Source organism: Bos taurus, chromosome 17, assembly GCF_002263795.3.
Source record: "Bos taurus isolate L1 Dominette 01449 registration number 42190680 breed Hereford chromosome 17, ARS-UCD2.0, whole genome shotgun sequence".
Lineage (NCBI taxonomy): Eukaryota > Metazoa > Chordata > Mammalia > Artiodactyla > Bovidae > Bos > Bos taurus.
In genome coordinates this window covers 35515381-35537838 of record NC_037344.1, presented here as the reverse complement: position 1 = coordinate 35537838, position 22458 = coordinate 35515381, and the positions used below count along the sequence as shown (strand labels likewise).

Below are 22458 nucleotides of genomic sequence, written 5' to 3'. Positions count from 1 at the left end.
TCTTTCTGTTGCATAAACATTTCCTCATTATTAACATTTCATTCTCAGCAAATCAAAGTGAAGTTAGCCATGTAAAACTCTGTGTTTACCTGCTCTGGGGACAGTAATGTACTCCACTATAAGACAAGTGATAAAATTCATATTTTTCTTCAATAAGAATAAGCCATAATAAGGCAGGAAAAGATTTCGTAATTAAGGTTTCCAATAGTTGTTCTCAGGATTGGAAAAAAATTTACAACTTTTGTATCACATTTACATGTACTAATTACTGTTTTAGCAAAATGTTTTGTTGCCATCTAGAGGATGTCTGGCTTTTAAAAAAATATAATTTGATTCCAGTCAGAAAAATACATCCGAGTTATTCTTTTTAAATTGATTTTTCTCACTGGAGCATAGAATAGTACTGTGGAGGTTGAAGCTCAGAAGAAGAATAGGACATCCTAGGATGTTAGGGCTACAAAGCGCCTTGGAGGTCATTCAGTGCAATCCATATCCGGTTCATGAAACCTGCACACATTGTCCTCAATGACGTCAAAAACTGAAAGTCTATCCAACAAAGATGAGAGCAGAGCTACTTGTTTTTCAGAGATCTTGAGCAAGAAGCTTTGCAATTCTCCTTTTAAAACTATAAAACTGAGTCTGAAATAATCATCTGGGTTAATATTAACAAAAATGGCTAAGAAGCCAAATTCCTTTCTTAAAACAATTTGTTTGGTTAGTGTAATAGACTTGCTAGACTACATGAAACAGCCATGAAGTGTTTTTATTAGATGAGGTCCTATACATAAGAATGAAATATCCTTTGTCAACTTGTGCACCTGCTGTATTTATTTTCAGGTGCCTATAGGGCAGAGAGTTGGGCCAATCTTGTTCAGTCTTTCAGTAATATCCAACTCTTTGCGACCCCATGGACTGCAGCACACCAGCAGGCTAATCTTACTCCTTAGTTTTAAGCACTTTATCAATATCTACCCATATCCTCATATTCTTCTCTTCCCTTAGGCCTCCATTCTAATTAAAGACAATTACAAGGATAATGTTTGCAACTATATTTATCCTTGTAAAATACATGGTACTAGATGCAGTGCTATTTTGATAAGTATAGCATTGTACTATAAATCTCATTCTTTATATCCATTCTTCCAGCTTCAGCTCCCTACAATCACTAGTAACGCTACTATGAATATCTTCAAAAATAGCCCTTCAAGGACTTGTAGAAAGATTTTCTCTGGGATATAACAGAATAGGTCACTGGGTCACAGGATGTACACATATCTCCTTCCTTTGTCCATGATCAGATCATTTCCAGAGTGACTCACATTAGCAGTGCATGATTATTCACCATAACCTTAGTAACATGCATCTTTATCATTTAAATAACATGATAGGCTAACATAGCATATTATTAAATATTTCCATTTCTCTGGTTACTAATGAATTTGGGACTCGTCAGTATGCTTGTTGGACATTGGGTTTCCTCTTCTGTGAATGCTTATTCATGGCCTATGCCCATTTTTTCCCCCATTATATCCGAACTTGAAATTATACCTTCACTTGCTTTTTATATTCCCTTGTTTTATTTCTTTTTATCTTAATGATTGTTGGTTTTTTAAATACTGCAAATATATTTTCTTAGTCACCTGTGTACTAAAGATACCTGTGATATCTTACCCTGAACAAATATGGTTTTCTTTAATTTGGACATAGTCAGCATCATTTTTTCATCTTATTGTTTGCCTTCAGGATCTTGTCTAGGAAGCCTGTTCTCTGCTTTTTTTTTTCCCTCCATATTTTTTTCCATTAGCGCTGTTGTTTACCTTTAGTCTACCTTTTTATATGAATAAGGTAGGAATACATATCTATTTTTATATACTGAACTAGTTATCGCAGTGCTCCTGAAAATAGGCACCTTTTATCCACTGTTCTGGGGTAAGAATTTCATATAACAGCTTTTACACACACACACACACACACACACACACACACACTGTTCTGTTCCACTGGCTTATTTATTTGTTCCTGTTCCAGTACCATATTGTTTTTACTAATAAAGCTTTGCTTTAGTCGATGCCTAATAAGACATGCCCCTGCTCTTTCCTTTTGTTTATTAAAATTGATTTAGGTATTTGTTAGCTTCTATTCATCAATATAAAATTTAAAATGAGCTTGTTGAGTTCCTCATACTTCAGCTGCATTTACTAATTCAATTTCATTGAATTTATGTATTAAATATAATTCACACTATTCTAAATTAAAACATTATGAGCATAGCTATATTTTCACTTACTTAAATCTTTTATATCCCTTAAAATTTTGTTCATAAGTGTTTATGCATTCTTTCATTAATGCCTAGTTCTATTAATAGCTTTGTTAATGGTGTCCCATTTTCTATATTTCTAATTGGAATTGTTTAATGAAGATATAGTATTTATATACTGTAAAAAAATAATACCATTGCTTTTGAGAGGAAACTAAATTTTGTAGTTAAGTCCGTGTTTGTAAAGTGAAGACACTTTTAAACCACTGTGTGTATATCTGTCTCTTTCCATGGTAAATTCCACACCCAGTTCTAATCTTCATTTCTACTCAGCTCAGATCCCCTAGCTTGCCTTCTCACAGCATTAAAAACATGCCCTTTAAAGAAACTAAAATGATGTGACGTATAGCCTCTATATTTATATACTTTTTAAAGTTTTACTCAGATTCTTCTCCTCTCACTCACTTTCACTTCTTAACTCAAAAGACAGGGACTTTCAAAGTGTTTTCAGACCAAAAAGCTCATAACCTGATTTTACTATCTGCCAATATTTGTATTGGCCACTAGGGAGATGATTAGTTTATGTAAACTTAGATGAATCTTGTCATAAATTGTTGGGTTTTGCAACTACCATTAATTTAAGGGAAAAGTAGCAAGGGATTGCTTAAGATAGCTGTATGAATGGGGCAATAATTCAGTTACATGTTATTGAAGTGGGAGTTTATAGAAGAGAAAATATGATTAGAGTGCAATAAAAGTGTACGTTAGAGAATTACATCTTTGATGTAGAGTAACAAGTAAACAAACTACCATATTTTCTTCTAATGAAAATGCTGACACTGATTTGTGACATTGAATAACTTAGTGTGTCCCATAAAAATTGCCACTGAGAATTATAGCTATTGCTGAAAAGCTTTAGTAATTTTAGAAAAATAATTCAATGGTAGTGTTCAGTTCAGTTCAGTTCAGTCACTCAGTCGTGTTCAACTCTGTGACCCCATGGACTGCAGCACGCCAGGCCTCCCTGTCTATCACCAACTCCTAGAGTTTACTCAAACTCATGTTCATTGAGTCAGTGATGCTATCCAACCATTTAGGCCTCTGTTGTCCCCTTCTCCTGCCTTCAATCTTTCCCAACATCAGGGTCTTTTCAAAAGAGTCAGCTCTTCGCATCACGTGGCCAAAGTATTGGAGTTTCAACTTCAACATCAGGCCTTCCAATGAATACTCAAGACTGATTTCCTTAGAATGGACTGGTTGGATCTCCTTGCAGTCCAAGGGACTCTCAAGAGTCTTTTCCAACACCACAGTTCAAAAGCATCAATTCTTCGGCACTCAGCTTTCTTTATAGTCCAACTCTCACATCCATACATGATGACTGGGAAAACCTAGCCTTGACTTGACGGACCTTTGTTGACAAAGTAATGTCTCTGCTTTTTAATATGCTGTCTAGGTTGGTCATAACTTTCCTTCCAAGGAGTAAGCATCTTTTAATTTCATGGCTGAAGTTACCACCTGCAGCGATTTTGGAGCCCCCAAAATAAAGTCTGTCACTGTTTCTACTGTTTCCCCATCTATTTGCCATGAAGTGATGGGACCAGATGCCATGATATTTGTTTTCTGAATGCTGAGCTTTAAGCCAAACTTTTTCACTCTCCTCTTTCACTTTCATCAGGAGGCACTTTACTTCTTTACTTTCTGCCATAAGGGTGGTGTCATCTGCATATCTGAGGTTATTTTCTCCCAGCAATCTTGATTCCAGCTTGTGCTTCTTCCAGCCCAGTGTTTCTCATGATGTACTCTGCATATAAGTTAAATAAGCAGGGTGACAATATACAGCCTTGATATACTCCTTTTCCTATTTGGAACCAGTCTGCTGTTCCATGTCCAGTTCTAACTGTTGCTTCCTGACCTGAATATAGGTTTCTCAAGAGGCAGGTTATTTATCTTTGCTGTTACTCAGAACTTTAATTCTACTAAGGAGAAACACTAGAAAACTTAAGTCAAATTTAGGAAATTTAGAATTTTATTTTGCATATTTATTAATTCATAAAAAATAAAATCAGCTCTATAGGTTTTCTGTCTAGATAAGCTCCCCTAAGTTCTCTGTAAAATGTCTATCTTACAAACAATTTCCACCCATAAATTGTAGTCATATTTTGCCTACCTCCTTTTGTTACTTATGAAAAAGTTCATCTTTCAGTTGCAATTGCATTTTTAGTCTATGGAACATATCTCCATTGTGAAATATTAACCTCTCTTGGCTTCTTGGCCATACTGCCTTTTGTGGTTTCCTTCCCACCTTATTGGCCACTTGGTCCCATTTTGTCTGGCTTTTCTTTTTCTACCCCGTGGTCAATGCTAGAGATTGTTACAGTTCAATCTGGAGCTAATCTTTAATCTCATGCGTTACTTCCTTCCTGGGTGTTCCAATGCATTTTCTTGACTTTTGGTTCAGTTCAGTTCAGTTCAGTTGCTCAGTTGTGTCCGACTCTTTGCGACCCCATGAAATGCAGCACGCCAGGCCTCCCTGTCCATCACCAACTCCTGAAGTTCACTCAGACTCATGTCCATCGAGTCAGCGATGCCATCCAGCCATCTCATCCTCTGTCGTCCCCTTCTCCTCCTGCCCCCAATCCCTCCCAGCATCAGAGTCTTTTCCAATGAGTCAACTCTTTGCATGAGGTGGCCAAGGTACTGGAGTTTCAGCTTTAGCATCATTCCTTCCAAAGAAATCCCAGGGCTGATCTCCTTCAGAATGGACTGGTTGGATCTCCTTGTAGTCCAAGGGACTCTCAAGAGTCTTCTCCAACACCACAGTTCAAAACCATCAATTCTTCAGCACTCAGCCTTCTTCACAGTCCAACTCTCACATCCATACATGACCACAGGAAAAACCATAGCCTTGACTAGACGAACCTTTGTTGGCAAAGTAATGTCTCTGCTTTTGAATATGCTATCTAGGTTGGTCATAACTTTCCTTCCAAGGAGTAAGCGTCTTTTAATTTCATGGCTACAGTCACCATCTGTAGTGATTTTGGAGCCCAGAAAAATAAAGTCTTATACTGTTTCCACTGTTTCCCCATCTATTTCCCATGAAGTGATGGGACCGGATGCCATGATCTTCGTTTTTTGAATGTTGAGCTTTAAGCTAACTTTTTCACTCTCCACTTTCACCTTCATCAAGAGGCTTTTTAGTTCCTCTTCACTTTCTGCCATAAGGGTGGTGTCATCTGCATATCTGAGGTTATTGATATTTCTCCCGGCAATCTTGATTCCTGCCCAAATGTACATCCCTGGAGGTCACCCTAAAAATGAAATCACATCAAATAAACTAAAAAATCATATTTTAACTTAAAGACACAAAGAAGTATGAGGGAGCTAAATTCAGAGAGGGACAAATCCTTTTGAATGAGCAGGAACCTGGGGCTGCTTCCATCCTGAGAGCTATTTGCTGGGTCTTGAGACACAGGATGGTGAAGGAGCAAGTCTGCTATAGCTAGAACTCTGCTCAGACAAGGAGAAACCGGTCAGTTTTTTAAATCTATTTTTAAACTGTTTTATTAAGATAAAATCTATACCATTTTTCCATACAAAATATATGATTCTGTGTTTTCTTTTTTTTTTTTTCATGTAATCTTAGGGTTATGCAATCATCATCACAGTCTCATTTTAAAACACACTTGTGCCCTTCAAAAGGAACCCTATAATATCAGCAGTGAATCCCCATCCCCCCCTCCTCCAGCCTAAGCAACCATAAATCTACTTTGTATATCTATGAATTTGCCTAATCTGGATATTTCATATAAATGGAATTTTGCAATATATGGTCTTTTGTGACTGACATTTATCATAATGTTTTCAAGTTTAATCATGTTGGAGCACGTATCAGCACCTCATTTTTTATTGCTGAATAATATTTCATTTTATTGAGGTAGCACATTTGGTTTATCCACCCGTCAGTTAGTAATATTTGTGTTTCCCCTTTTGGGTTTCATAAATGATGCTGCCATGAACATCCATGTATACATTTTTATGTGAATATATGTTTTCAGTTTTAGAATCCACCTCCCAATGCAGGAGGCATAAAAGACTTGGGTTCAATTCCTGGGTTGGGAAGGTCCTCTGGAAGAGGAAATGGCATCCCACTCCAGTATTGTTACCTGGAAATCCCATGGACAGAGGAACCTGGTGGGTTATAGTCCATGGGATTACAAAGATTGTGGACATGTCATTTTGCATTCCCATCAGCAAAATATGAGGGCTCCAATTTCTCAACACATCCCATTCCACACATCTGTTGTCTTGATTATGGCCATCCTAGTTAGTGTGAAAAGGCATCTCATTGTGGTTTTGATTTGCATTTTCTTAATGAGTAATGACAGTGAGCATCTTATGTGCTTATTAGCCATTTGTATATCTTTTTTGAGGAACAGATAGTCAAATAGTTTGCCCATTTAAAAACTGGGTAATTTATATATTTTTTGTTGAGTCATAGTAGTTCTTTATGTATTTTGGATATAAATTCCTTATCAGATATGACAAAATTCTTATCCTATTCTGTGGGTTGTCTTTTCACTTACTGATAATACCATTTGTAGAACAAAAGTTTTTAATTTTGATGCACTCCAATTTATATTTTCTTTTGTTTCTTGTGCTTTTGGTATCATATCTAAGAAGCCAAGGCCTAACTCAAGGTTATGAAGATTTATCTGTGTTTTCTTCTAACATTTTATAGGTTTATATTTTATATCTATATAAATGTGCATTCTCCATTTAATTGCTTTTGCTCCTTTGTCAAAGATCAGTTGACTATATTTGTGTGGGCCTACTTTGAGGCTCTCTTTTATGTTCTATTGATCTATGTGTCTCAGTTCAGTTCAGTTTAGTCGCTCAGTCATGTCCGACTCTTTGCAACCCCATGAATCGCAGCACGCCAGGCCTCCCTGTCCATCACCAACTCCTGGAGTTCACTCAGACTCACGTCCATCGAGTCAGCGATGCCATCCAGCCATCTCATCCTCTGTCGTCCCCTTCTCCTCTTGCCCCGAATCCCTCCCAGCATCAGAGTCTTTTCCAATGAGTCAACTCTTCACATGAGGTGGCCAAAGTACTGGCGTTTCAGCCTTAGCATCATTCCTTCCAAAGAAATCCCAGGGCTGATCTCCTTCAGAATGGACTGGTTGGATCTCCTTGCAGTCCAAGGGACTCTCAAGAGTCTTCTCCAACACCAAAAGAGTTCTATGTGTCTAGTCTTTCACTAATGTCACATTGTATTGATCTAGTAACTATTGGTGTGATAAAAAGAGAGAACTCTGATTTAGGCCAAATAACAAGTGGTCCTATAGAAATTCTAAGGTTTTTACTCTTTACCACTGTACAAGCATTGAACCACTGGTCCACTGACAGAGTGTTAGCATTCATGAACCAATATCAGTGAGAAGATTCTAATAGGGCCACAAAAAGTACCTACCTCACTTGTCCTACCTTTCCAAACTAACCGAGGGAAGCATGTTCATACTACTCCCTGACATTTAAAACTGCACAATGGACCATTTGAGGTTTGGCAAATGGATTTCATACATCTGCCTAGTCTCATAGACCTAAATATTTTTTAGTTGTTGTTTGTATATTTTCACACTGGGCTGGAGCTTTCCCTTGTAGGCAAGTCACTGCTTCTTCCACGGCTAAAATTTTGTCAGAAAAGATTATTCCTACCAGGGGAACACCTTCCTTCCAAACTTCACAGTGTTTGAGGAATCCGTTTTACTTTCTAGATACTTTTGAGAAGTCTTTGTTGTTTGGCTGGTTTTATAACACTTTCACTGTGTTTACCATACCCAATCCCAAGAGTTAGTCTAACATACAAATGGCATTATTAAGACACAATTGGCAAAATTTGTAGAGACCCTCCAAATACCCTGGCCCAAAGCACTGCTATTAGTCTTTCTACATCTCAGGTCTACCCCTTTCAGAACTCGTAAACTCTAATCCTTGGAGATAGTCCCTGGACGCCCAATGCACTTGACCTTTGCCTCTCTCATCTGCAGCTGATAAAAGGAGATGTATTTCAACATTGTAAAGGCCTAACTTCTTCTATTAAAAATAATCTTGCTCCAGTGGAGCCACCTTTTCACAGTGTGCTCTTGGAAGATGAAGCCCTTAAGCATCACAACTAGAGATTTTTGTCTATTGGAAAAGATACCTCCAGAAGGATCCTTTTCTGTCTCACTAGAGAGGGCCCTATCAGGTACTGTTAACAAACCCATGTGCTGATGAGCTCAGGGAACAGACTCCTGGATTCCAATGATTCATCGAAAGAAAGCACTAAGTCCTGACTGGACCTGCACATTATCTGGGGACTCAAAGGTCAAAATTTCCTGCAACTGAAGCAAACCACAACTGGTAAGCCAGCTTTTCTAAGATATCCGGATCAGCCCTGTCAGAAGTTTAGAATTCACAGAAGTCTCTTTTACATCTGTGGACTTCCCTGGTGGCTCAGATGGTAAAGAATCTGCCTGCAATGCAGGAGACCCAGATTCCTGGGTCTGGAAGATCCCCTGGAGAAGGGAATGGCTACCCACTCCGGTATTCTTGCCTGGAGAATCCTATGGACAGAAGAGCCTGGTGGCTGCAATAGATGGAGTTGCAAGGAGTCAGACATGACTGAGTGACTAACACTTTTTTTTTTATCTAGACTATGAACTGACTCTGGATTCTTTTCTAAATTCATAGTCTGAATTTGCAACCTACAAGCTGTATTACTGATAAAGCATTTGGTTCCAAACAGTTTCTTTTGAGATAACAGCATTGTTTAATTACTTCATGTTTGTTCCTGCACTATGTTTTCCCAAAGAGCTTGTTTAATTCCTTCAATTTTGAGTGTGTTCTTGCTGGATGCACTATACTAAGATACAGATTTTAGGTAGGAAATGCCTGAGACATCCTCCTTCTACCCCTTCTGTTACACAAGTGTGACCACAATTGGTTTCTGAACTGTGAAATTTCCTTCTGACATGGGAAATGACACTCAGGAAAGGTCCTTCTGGGCACTGAGGAACAAAAGGCCACTAAATGCTAATAAAAAATAAAAGTAAAACCTAACAGTCTTTTATCTGTACAAACAAAGTAGCAGTGGTAGCTTGTATACTTTGGTCATGTGTGAATATTTCCATATGATTTGTTTCTAGGAATGGAATTGCTGGGTCAAAAGATACAAGCACTTAAAGTTTTAAAAAGATTGCCCTCCATTAAGGCTAAACCAGTTCATGCCCACCAGCAAGGTAAGAGAGTGTCTATTTCTTCAAACTCTTTCTAATATTGAGTTATCAAAAATGTTTTGAGCTTTGTCAGTTGAAGAGAAAAGAAATGGTGCAACTTGAGCTTTAATCGGCCTTTATACTTTTATGAGAATTATGACCATCTTTTTTAATGTTTTACATCCAGTTGTATTTCTTTTTATGTGAACTATATGTTCATATATTTTGCTCATTAGGTTGTTGGTTTTCTTGTTGATTTGTAGGATATTATATGTCATTACAGTTCAAATCCTCATCAGAAAGCTGGATTTTTTTAGCGTATCAAAAGATGTACAAACTTCCTCTTTTAAAACACATGTTCATCTACTTTCACTTTTTCATCAGCTTTAAAGTATGTAATTCTGGTTTTCCTAACATATTTTCAACTTAAATGTCATCGGTTTGTTAGCATTGGTGGCTCCTAGGACACAGAAGCTTGAATTGTGACCTTCATTGGCTTGGGTAAGTGAAATGAAAGAAATAATTTAAGTTGGTATATACATTGGGAAATAATATAGGAAACTATTATTTTTTTGTGTGTATGTTTTTATAGACTTACTGGTGTTACCTTTTTCTTCTTTTTGTTATGAGAATTAACTTCAGACTTGGTATGGTGTTATAAAAAGTGTATAACAACTTTGGAACATTCAAGTTTGTACATGGAGAAATTGTGATTTTAAGAAATTATTAAAAGATAGTGAAATAAAAATCTGAAGTAAACATTCACAACAACTAACATATTGATGCCATTAAATTCCTTTATGCATTAAAATACAGACAATATGCTGCTGTAGCATTATTGTTTTAAAATTATCTATACAGTAGTTGTGTTGCTGAACCAAACGAGTCAGCTTGCCCCAGTGCAGTAATGCCCATCTCCTGACACTGGATGGTTGTGGAGGAAAGCGCAACATTTATTGCAGATGCCAAGCAAGGAGTCCTGGCAGCTAGTGCTCAAAAGGCCCAAACACCCTGATGGCTTCCAGGGAAAGGTTTTTAAAACCAGAGTGAGGGAGTGGGTTGCAGGGTGTGTGATCAGCTCACGGACATTCTTTTGCATGATTGGTGGTGAAGTAATGGTGAGTCAGCATCATCAACCTTCTGGTTCTAGCTGGTCTGGGGTCTATGTGCTTGTGGGCAGTATACAATTAACTTATTCCACCTCATGGGGGTTTCAGTGTCTGTAAAACAGCTCAAAGGACATGGCTTAGAATATTATCTATAGTCCTTGAAGAAGAACTGATTTAATCAGACATCAGAATGGCTTCTATATGTGAGCCAGTGAGTGGCAAATGAGAGTAACAAAGGGAGGAGACAAAGTTGAAAAAGGTAAATTTCACCTTGGTCTCAACTTAAAAAAAAATAGTCCTCTGCAGTGGGCCAAAAGAGATGAAGCTAAAGAAAATAGTTATTTACAGTAGCTTTATTTGTATTAAACCCACATGAAGTGAAGTGAAGTGAAAGTGACCCACATGGGAAACAACCAAAATGTTCCTCAGTAGGCGAATGGTTAAACAGATTGGAACACTCAGCAATAAAAAGAATAAACTGTCAATATATGCAACAACTTGGATAGATCTCAAGGGCATTGTGCTGGTGAAAAAAGCCAGTCTCTAAAGGTCACTTATATGGTTTCATTAAAATAATATTCTTGAAATAATTACATTTATAGAGATTGAAGACAGATTAGTGATTGCCAGAGGCTAGTAATAGTACAGGGAGAGTAAGTGTGACTATAGCCTGAGGGGATATATTTATGGTGATAGAATAGCTCTTTTCTTGTTTGCAGAGATGGTTACACGACTTTACATGTGATAAAATGATATAAAGCTATATATGCACATTACACCAATGTCAAATACCTGGTTTTCATGTTGTATTGTAATTATGTATAATTATATAATCATTGGGAGAAACTGGGTGAAGTGTACACAAAATCACTGTGTATTACCTTTGCAACTTCTGTGTATCTATAATGATTTAAAAGTAAAAAGTTAAAAAAAAGACACCAAAAATCATTAGAGAGAGGGCTTCCATCATGAGAGCAATTCTTATTGTCTCTGGATGGAGATAGTTGCCTTTGTATTCTTAGTTTAGTGGGATGCTGGTGAAAAAATGAAAGTAGATGGCAGATAAGTGAAGGGAATAAGTAAGCTTTTTCCTGAAAATTAGTGAATGAAATGGTCAGATAGCTTAATGATCTTCACAACATTAAAAACCTTAATAGAGAGGCTTTTAAAATAAATAATTCATTTTTATGATGCTATCTAATGCATATCTGCAGTTACAAGGTGGCTCTTGGTCTTACGGATGAAAGGAAGTAGAGTCGGAAACTTTTAGATCCCAGTTCTCCACTCAGTGATTAGATGAATATAGTGAATTTCACCTCCATCTTCCCTCTTTGCTATTAACTCCTTGCGTAGGTCCAGGGCATTTAGTTTCAGTTTAGTTTTTAATTTGAGGAACATGAACCACATCTTAGTATTCCTTGTCCAGAGAACTTGTGCTGGGACAATTTCCCTCTGGAAAAGTTGACTGTAGCAAACTTGAATCCTTGGAGTCTTACTAGGGAATAAGGATTAAGAATGACTGGAAGATTCTTCCAGACTTTCAAAGAGACTGTTGAAATTAATTTGTTTGTAGAAATGCAGAAATAAGCTCTAGAGTTCATTCGAATAAGGGAGGTAGGTGTGTCTTGGTGGCAGGTGGAAGTAACTAAGATAATGTATACTTTTTTCTTCTTGGCTTTCATCCAGTCCCTTCATAAACCACTCTTGCTTGGGCCTCCATTTCCATATAGGCAATAATGGTGAGTACAATACTTCATGTGATTACCTTTTTCTGGCTTTATTTTAAATTTGGCTTCATAGCTGTTCTGAGGTAAAAATGGAGCTCCCACATAAAAATGTTAGGGGAGTGGCACTTCAGCTCAAGGAAATCACAACGGGAGGTTTAGATATTTAGAATTTAAGAGGCAGACCCTGATGCTGGGAAAGACTGAGGCAGGAGGAGAAGGGGACCACAGAGGACGAGATGGTTGGATGGCATCACCAACTCAATGGACATGAGTTTGAGCAAGCTCTGGGACATGCTGAAGGACACAGAGGCCTAGCATTCTGCAGTTCATGGGGTCGCAAAGAGTCAGACACGACTGAGCAACTGAACAACAATACAATAATGCTTAAGAGCATACACTTTGGAGTCATACTGCTTAGGAACCCTAGCTCTACAGTTTGGCAAGTTATTTAACCTCTTTCTGTACCTTAGTTTTTAATTTGTGAAAGGGAAGTAAGTGGAGATAATAGTAATATTTATCTCACAGGGTTTGGGGAAGATTAAATGTCAGTAAATATAAAGTGCTTAGAACAGTGCCTCGCTCAAGCTTGACACTGTATTAGCTATTGCTAGTGCCACTCCAGTACTCTTGCCTAGAAAATCTCATGGACGGAGGAGCCTGGTAGGCTGCAGTCCACGGGGTCCCGAAGAGTCGGACACGACTGAGCGACTTCACTTTCACTTTCACGCATTGGAGAAGGAAACGGCAACCCACTCCAGTGTTCTTGACTGGAGAAACCCAGGGACGGCGGAGCCTGGTGGGCTGCCGTCTATGGGGTCGCACAGAGTCGGGCATGACTGAAGCGACTTAGCAGCAGCAGCAGCAGCAGCATTAGTATATTATCGTTTGCATTTCTAGTTATCTTATGTACGTATTCTACATCTGCCCCAAGCAATCAGAAAACTTTTATAGAGTTAAAGACTGTTTCTCACCTTTCTCTTTCCATTGCAACTGGTACCTAAGACGTGTGCAAAATATCTATAGTAAGCCTGTAACTCCAGGAAGTCATTTGCTTTGGTTCACCCTCGAATATTATGAAGAGCTTTTCTCTTCAAAAGTGGTATCAAACCACTTTTCATTAGTGTAACAATACGAGACTTAGTTGAGCGATTCACCGTGGCAGCATTTCACACCGTCAACCTCCCCTATGTTGATAAGAGTCATAGGAATACTGCTCTCTATTCTGAGCGGATTCACTTCAAATCAGAGCACCGGTCTGATTCTCCTTTTTGTTAGGATCTGTCCCTACCTGTGTTCATCTCTCTCAAGGCCTCAAGTAGAGCAATTCATTAACATTCCTTTACGGTGGGTAACAAAATGATTTTTCACATTCGCCCCTTATCTCCGCCTCAACGTCCAGGTTCCGCCCCAAGTCCGGAGAAACGAGAAAGGGGCGGGGTGCCCCAATTCCTGGGCGGGGCTCGGGTGGCGTGCGTCGAGGCGCCGGCGCCGTGACGCGTGACGTTACCAGTTGACGCAGCCGCAGTGCCGCCCGGCCCCCATCTCGGACCCCTCCCATCCTCCTCCGCCCCTCTCTGTGTCAGAGGTTGGGGCCCCCGGCCGCAGGTCGGGCGGCGGGCCGGGTGGCGGGGCGAGAGGGTGTGGACCCTGACAGGGCTCAGCAGACCGTGTTTGGCTGGGCGCAGCAGCTGCCGCCGCCGCCGCCGCCGCCCAAGGCCCTCGGCGTCCCCGGGAGAGAGACCTGAGCGGTTCCGATAGCCCCAGCGCTCGCTCAGGTGAGGGAACGGGTCGGGCTGGGCAGGGTCTGTGTGGGCAGCACTCTTACCAGCATCTCTGGACCGCAGCCTTGTCGGAATCAGGGAGGTGTGGCTTCGTCGCGCTTGCTTGCTGCAGCGTCGACTCATCTCTTACTCGTTTGCCATCTTTACCTGCAGCACAGAGACTTGAACACCGGGTATCCGAGGTCAGTGAGAAGGCCTGAAAGGGCCATGACAGTCAGGTGATTAGGGCCTCGAATGCAGGAACTGGCCCTGTGAATGGTGGTAAGACAGGCGGGCGACGCCCACCTGCTGGTATGTGGGAAGGACGATATATATACCTGTAAGCTCTGGCTTTTTAGCCTTGTTAGCTGCATGGGGCTGCAGGAGACCCCAGAGTGCTTAACGCAGGGTAGATTGTGGACCAAGGGCAATGGAGCCTTTGAAACCCTCTCTACTCCTCAGGTGTGGTGTGCTTGTATTCTGATTGTTGCTTGCTGAGTCTACACTATGGAAGAGTACATTTCAGCGGAAACATCTTTTGACCAAAGGAAGGTGAAGGGAAGTTGATTTTCCCTCTACAGAATTGTCCCCCTCCTGCTTCTTGGCCTTAGTCTTGACAGAAGCAAATTAGGGACGCTTGTTAAAGGGGGAGAATTCTTGTAAATTTCTTCTGTAAGGAAATAATTGTTTTCCGTGACTGTTGAAACGTCTGAGTTTCAACTGGTTTCACCTTGCTGCTTTCAGCTCTGTGCATAGCAGTGAAGCTGATTTATTTTAAATTAGAGAGATATATGAAGTATAAAAATAAATGAATTAACCAGAGTATTTATCTTATTGAAGTACTGGTGGTACATGCTTTATGTTCATATCTCATTTAATAATCATAACAACCCTGTCATGTAAAGTCTGTTTTTAACTCTCATTTTATAGATGAGAGAACTAAATCCCACAGCCCTAAAAACAACTTGTCCAAAGTCAGAGCTGTGATTTAAATCAGGTAATTGGACTCCGGTTCAGATCCTTTAAGTAGTATGGTTTACCATTCCCAAGCAGCTTGAGAACTTGCAAGGTGATTTTCATTTGATAAAAAATGCTGGGAACAGGAAGGAAATTGAGGCATCATTTTTGCTGGCAAGGACCCAGGAGTATGTTTTAAAGGTAACATCTGACCTCTAGAATCCTCTGATTACCAAAATCATGCTCTTTCCATCCGTACAGTGGGTTTGAAATCTTTGGAAGACTGTAGTTTGCAAACGTGTGATCTTCTAGTTTTAGAAATATTTTTTGAAGAAAATATAACATTGGATTAATATTAGTTTCCTTGTGTGTGCACACATACAAGGGCATGTGTAATGAAATCATTTAATCTGAAATGGTGAAACTGCTGATAAAGCCAGAATATCTTGTATAATTGGTTAAAATTGGTATTCTTTTCAGATGTGTTAAGATGAAACACTTCAGATAGGCCTTCTGATCAAGAAAAGGAAAACAACATTACAGACTCTGGAAAAAAACAACTACTTGGTAAATATTTTGGGTTGTCAATTAAAGCTCACATAGAGAAAAATCTAACTTTCTGCTTCAGTCGTAATTTAACCTGCTTAAATTAACTGGCATAAATTGGTCTAAGAATGGGGGTGGGTGACAGTGGTGTATAAGGACCTGTCAATCATTTTACCTGAGTTTTGAACTGTTGCTACAACTGACAGTTGAGTCATGTACTTAGCTTGTGTATTGGCAGGAGAAAGCCAAGGGAAGTGTTTGGTTGATTATCTATTAAGTGTCAACTTTCTGTTCTCTCTTTTGCTTCCTCATCAATCTGCCCACGTTATAAAGGATTTTAAAAAGAAAGGAAGAAAATTAGTTGATTCTTGGTTTGTTCTTCATAGAATACTGTGTATAGTTGAACTTAAGTATATTTTTCACCATGAGTTCTACAGAGAATAATAGAAGACATAGTTAAACATGATTGAGAGAATCTTACTTTCATAAATAAGTACTCAACTACTGTTTGAGAACCGTATATCAGGCATTTTTTTCAAGCTTCTGATAAGAGTTGTGGTCATCATGGTTCTGGAGAGTACTAGAGTAGTGAACTTTTTTCTAGAAGGCAATATTTTTGTTAACCCATATCTTTTTAAAAAAGTTTTATATGCAGGAATGTTTTTGGTTTATGTAAAAACTAGGAAAACAGCACTACTCATATAGTAGTGTTTATAATCTTTCATATTATTGTAGTTACTAAAGGAAGGTACTCTTATTAGTGCTACTTTAAGGTGCAGTGGGAAACCAGAATTCTTACAGACTTCACTTTTGTGTACTGTTTTCCATGATAGAGATAGTTGTAGACCATATCTTCTTTATCCATTCTTCTTTTGATGGGGCTGGGTTGTTTCCATATCTTGGCTATTGTAAATAATGCTGTGATATATACTCAGCAGTAAAAAAGGATGTAACTTTGCCATTTGTTACAACATGGATAGCTTTTGAGGATTTTATGCTAACTGAAATAAGATGAAATGCAAATAATGCATGATTTCACTCATATGTAGAATATAAAAAACAAGGTGAAATAGGAAAAGAAGATCAACGTATGCTAATGAATAGAAACTAAATTTTTGGTGGTGAACACATTGTAGTTTATGCAGAAGTAAAAATATAATGAAACTTAATATTATAAACCGATGTTACCTCAAAAATAAATTAAAAACTATAGTGTTAGAATCCCAAAAGTTTAAGGGAGATTAAGAAAATTAACTCTTTAATTTGAGAAATCTTCAGGGAACTTATATATGACAAAAAGAAGAGACGTGGTCAGAGAGGTAACAATCTGCATGATAATTGGAGAGAGATGAGCTTGGAAGCATGGCAGTCAGTCAGAGGCTATTGTAATCTAGGTGGCAAATAAGCCTTAGAAGCAAAGCAGTGCAAATGGGAATTAAGAGATGGCGATGGATTAAATAGATACAAAGGAGATAAAATGGGTAATATTTAGTAGGCTTGAGGGAAAGTGGAGTCAAGATGACTTCTAGCCATTATCATGTTCAGTTTTGTTATTAATATTTAATATTTTCAGGATAAATGAACTAAATTATCTGATATCTAGCTGATATCAAAAACTGAGTGGATTCTGGGCCCATTTACTGAGGGAGTATGTAGGAAGAGAAATATATTGAGATGCATGGTTGGTGGAGACAAGTTCAGATTGGGGCTCTTATATTTTAGGCATCTGTGACTTCCAAGAAATGTCATTAGGTAGTTGTATATATGGATCTGAGTTAAGAAGAAGACTCAACCTGATATTTAAATTTGAAGTCTTAGTTTATAGATGATAGTTAAAAGCAATGAGAATGTGTGAGATCAGTAAGGAAAAAACATGTAGAGTAAAAGAAGAGATGAGAATGGGGAGTAATATTTAAGGATATTTAATAAGGATAGGATTCTCAGGTGTCTCAGGGGTAAAGAATCTGGCTACCAATGCAGGAGATGTGGGTTCGATCCCTGGGTCAGGAAGATCTCCTGGAGAAGGAAATGGCAACCCACTCCAGTATTCTTGCCTGAAAAATTCCATGGACAGAGGAGCCTGGAATCTCCTACAGGGCTACAGTCTATGGGGTCACAAAAGAGTTGGACACAGCTGAGTGGCTAAACAGCAATAAGGGTAAGGTGAAAGGAAAACATACCTCAAAGATGAGGTAGTAGGCAGGGAAGTAGAAGAAAATCAGAGTCACAAGTAAATGGAAGTACTGAATTTGGAAGAAAGGAATGAGTATTAGGCATCTGTGAGGCATTAGCTAAAATGAAGTTAACACAAATATCCATTGGACATGTCAGTTAAGTTGTTGACCTCAGCAGGAGCAATTATGTAGATGGATCCAGTTCACACTGGGTAGAAGATAGGGAAAAGAAATAGCTGATGTCATTTGCCCTTTCAGAAAGTTTGGCTTTTAAATAGTTAATGGGATAGTTAGAGATATGAGTTTGATAGAGAGTGTTTGTTTTTTAAAGGTATGAATGATATGAATACATTTATAGTTTTTATTTGCTGAGGATAAAAAATCATCAGAAAGAGAATTTGAAGACAGAGGAATAAAGGAGAAGAATTGGTGGAGCAGGGTCATTAACCAAGTTGGAAGGGATAGAATACAAGGATGCAGGTCAAGTGTGCTTTAGATAGATGTCTCCTTAGACAAGAGGGAAGGAAGCGGTGATGATTATGAGTATAGATAAATTCGTTGGAGACAGGGTAGAGGTTGCTCCCCAGAGTCCTTGCAAGAGATTCACACTTCATGGTAGAGGATTTGGTTCACTCATGTGATCAGTGGCCTTCTCCATGTGGTTTTGCTGACTCCTCTAATCATTTGGTGAAGAGGAGTGAGGGTAGTGCAGCTTAAGATGGCAGATTTGAATCATCAGGGTAGAGATAGCTTGCAGATATCTCACAAAATTACCTTTCTCATACTTTGTATTAGTTATCTGTTGCAGAGTAAGAAATTATCCCCAAACTTAGTCACTTTTATCATCTCAGAGTTTCTGTGGGTTGGGAATTTGGGAGTGACCTGAACCGATTGTTTCTGGCTTCATGTCCCTCATCAGGTTGTAGTTGATTGGCTGGGACGTCAGTTAGGTGAGTGCCCAGTTGGGGCTAGAGGATTTGCTTCCATGATGGTTCATTCACGTGGCTTTTGGCTGGAGGCCTCAGATTCTCACCACATGAACTTCTCTAGGGCTTCATAAGTGTCCAAACAAAGCACCTGCAGCTGTCTTGCTCTAGCAAATGATCAGAGCGAGAGAGCACACGCGCGCAAAGAGGAAGCTATGATGCCAGTTTTCACAGGGTGAGACATCATTCCATTGCCCTGTTCTTTTAGAATGGAATCGGTAAGTCCAGCCCACACTTGGGAATGAGTTAAGCACCACTTCTTGAAGGGAGGAATATCAAATACTTTTTGTACATATTATTAAAGCTGTCACATACCTGCTATCAATTGTCAGTTTCTTTAGCGGGAAAATAAGCTCTGTAAAAATACATAGCTACAGCCTTTATGTCTTGCAGGAGAGAGAGAAGTGTAGAAAAGTGAGGAGGTGGTTCAGTCAGATTTGACTTTACAATTTATCCTCCTTTATCATTGATTAGGCTCAATAACTTGATGTGTTGCCTCTTGTAGTTAATTTTAAAAAGTGACTACTGGCCTTTGATTTATTTGAGAATTCTTTTAGAAGAAAAAAAATGCCATACTGGGCAAAATATGAATTTTTTATACCAAAATGTGGATTTTGGTAACATTAAATATTAGCTCCTGATCTAGAATTTAGAGGTGGAAGGAAGGGATTCATTTTTGTAGTTAAAAAAAGTGAGAACCAAAAGACAATTACAGGCTGATTTCTGTGAACATATGCATGAAGCACAAGGTGAAATGAAGATTTCCAGGAGAAATATCAATAACCTCAGATATGCAGATGACACCACCCTTATGGCAGAAAGTGAAGAGGAACTAAAAAGCCTCTTGATGAAAGTGAAAGAGGAGAGTGAAAAAGTTGGCCTAAAACTCAACATTCAGAAAACTAAGATCATGGCATCTGGTCCCATAACTTCATGGCAAATAGATGGGGAGACAGTAACAGACTTTATTTTCTTGGGCTTCAAAATCACTGCAGGTTGTGACTGCAGCTGCGAAATTAAAAGACGCTTGATCCTTGGAAGAAAAGTATGACCAACCTAGACAGCATATTAAAAAGCAGACACATTACTTTACCAACAAAGGTCTGTCTAGACAAAGCTATAGTTTTTCCAGTAGTCATGTATGGATGTGAGAGTTGGACTATAAATAAAGAAAGCTGAGTGCCAAAGAATTGATGCATTTGAACTGTGGTGTTAGAAAAGGCTCTTGAGGGTTCCCAACCAGTCCATCCTAAAGGAAATCAGTCCTGAATATTCATCGGAAGGACTGATGTTGAAGCTGAAACTCTAATACTTTGGCTACCTGATATGAAGAACTGACTCATTAGAAAAGACCCTGATGCTGGGAAAGATGGAAGGCAGGAGGAGAAGGGGATGACAGAGAATGAGATGGTTGGATGGCATCACCGACTCGATGGATATGAGTTTGAGTAAGCTCCAGGAGTTGGTGATGGACAGGGAGGCCTGGTGTGCTGCAGTCCATGGGGTTGCAAAGAGTTGGACACGACCGAGTAACTGAACTGATATGATGTGAAAGGCAATATAAATTTACACAGACTGTAAAGCCAAACTGTATAGGTTCATATCCTAGATTGGCCATATCTTAGCTGTGTTTGTGCTTTGCTTCTCATTGCCACAGTTTTCTCTCTGTAATATGGGGAATTGTTAATAGGTAGTTATTTCTAACAGATCAGTAACTATATGTAAAGTGTTTAGAACAGTGCCTAGCACATAACAAGCAGTGAATAAATGTTGGCCATTTTATAATGGTAGCTATATCTTATCATTATAATGGTGAGTTAACAGTATGGAATGAACATTTAAAAGAGTAATGTAACATTGTCCAAAATGTTTGTAAGTCTAAACTTTAGACTACTGACCTTATTGGACCTTGTCACTTTTTATATATATGTGAAGTATGTTTTATCCAGCTCCATATCCACTTAAAATACTGTTTTAGGTTTCACCTGTAGTATAAGGTTGTATCTGCATAAAATTCCTAAAGCAGCCTCTTTATGTTATAGTATTTATGTAAAAGTTCAATTTAACTGTTCTCAGTTCATAGAAATTGGCTATTAAATGGATGTTAGTTCTCTGCATAGCAACATCCTAATAAAAATAATTGCTTTGGATTTGGTATGATGAGAATGTTGATAAACAGACATGGCCAGTTACTTCTTCCCTCTCCCCCATATCCATATCCCTTGTGACTCAGCTGGTAAAGAATCCGTCTACAATGTGGGAGACCTGGGTTCGATCCCTGGGTTGGGAAGATCCCCTGGAGAAGGGAAAGGCTACCCACTCTAGTATTCTGATCTGGAGAATTCCGTGGACTGTACAGTCCATGTTGTCGCAAAGTCAGACCTGACTGAGGAACTTTCACTTGCACTTTGAGTCAGTTACTTCTTAATTAAGGCAGACATAAAATGACTTTGAAATTGAGACCTGTACAAAGGTATCTCAAGATAATTTCTTATGAATGTGCAGAAACCAAACCATACCTGGAAAGTTTTCAAGTAAGTTTGAAATATATTCTGTAACAGTTAATGTAGAATCTGTATATATTGTGTAACAGTTAATGTAAAATCAGTCTAGTTTGGTTTATGGACAAACAATGTAGAAATGTCTACAAAGTGAATACTTCACAGAATTTGTAGTGTACAGAATGCTGCTATGTGCTGATAGATACTCATGCTTGATGTTGAAGAGAATGTCAGTGTTGATGAAGTTTAAAGGAAAGCTGTAAAGTTGATGTATTTTCCAGCTCTTAAAACCTGTTTAGCATAGTAATCTATATGCAATATCCTGTGAATAAACCAAAATGATAAACCAAAATGAAACATAATATATAAAAATATATATGTATAACTGAGTTACTTTGCTGTACAGCAGAGATTGGCAACTATACTTAAATAAAAAAGAAATTAAAAAAACCCAAACAACCATATAGTTTTCTTTATGAAAAGGAACTGTGGTTAAATTCAAAGAACTTTAACAATTTGAAGATATGTGAATACCTTTTATACATATAATTGTAACTTAATTGTTGCATGAGAGATTTGAGTATGATTATTTTTTCCTTCATTTTTGTTATATATGGAATGGGTTATCAAGATGTTGAATATCCTCTTCTTAAACTCAAGTAAATGAAAACCAAATTTTCTTGAGTGTGAAAAAGATCATCTAGGAGTCTCTTGGCCTTAAATAAGTACTTACCTTTGGCAATAGTTCATAATTATGTACTTTCTACAGTGATGCACTTATTTCATTCATTTATGAAACAAGTATTTATTGAGAGACTACTGCATACCGGGAACTTTTTTGAGTATTGCATAGGCAGATGAATAGGGCAAAGTGAAGTCGCTCAGTCGTGTCCAACTCTTTGCGACCCCATGGACTGTAGCCTACCAGGCTCCTCTGTCCATGGGATTTTCCAGGCAGTAGTCCTCAAGTAGATTGACATTTCCTTCTCCAGGGGATCTTCCCAACCCAGGGATCGAACCCGGGGTCTAACGCATTGTAGACAGACGCTTTACCATCTGAACCACCAGGGCAGACAGAATAGCAAAGACATCCTTAAAGAGCAGTTAGCAGTCTTGTGGGGAACAGACTTCGAAACTAATAGTTAAAATGTGATGAATGCTAAGATACGGTTACTACTGTGG

General features: G+C 38.6%; 1 protein-coding gene across 7 annotated transcripts in view; it reads left to right on the top strand.

Annotated features, from left to right (window-relative positions):
- Positions 1-13933: 13933 nt before the first annotated feature.
- The window catches only part of BLTP1 (bridge-like lipid transfer protein family member 1), a 202692-nt gene continuing 194167 nt past the window's right edge, over positions 13934-22458 (top strand). For all 7 annotated transcript variants that reach the window (XM_024977600.2, XM_024977605.2, XM_024977604.2 and 4 more), the window contains exons 1-2: positions 13934-14127; positions 15550-15636. The gene's annotated coding sequence lies outside the window, so the exon portion shown is untranslated. The remainder of the gene's footprint in view (positions 14128-15549; positions 15637-22458) is intronic.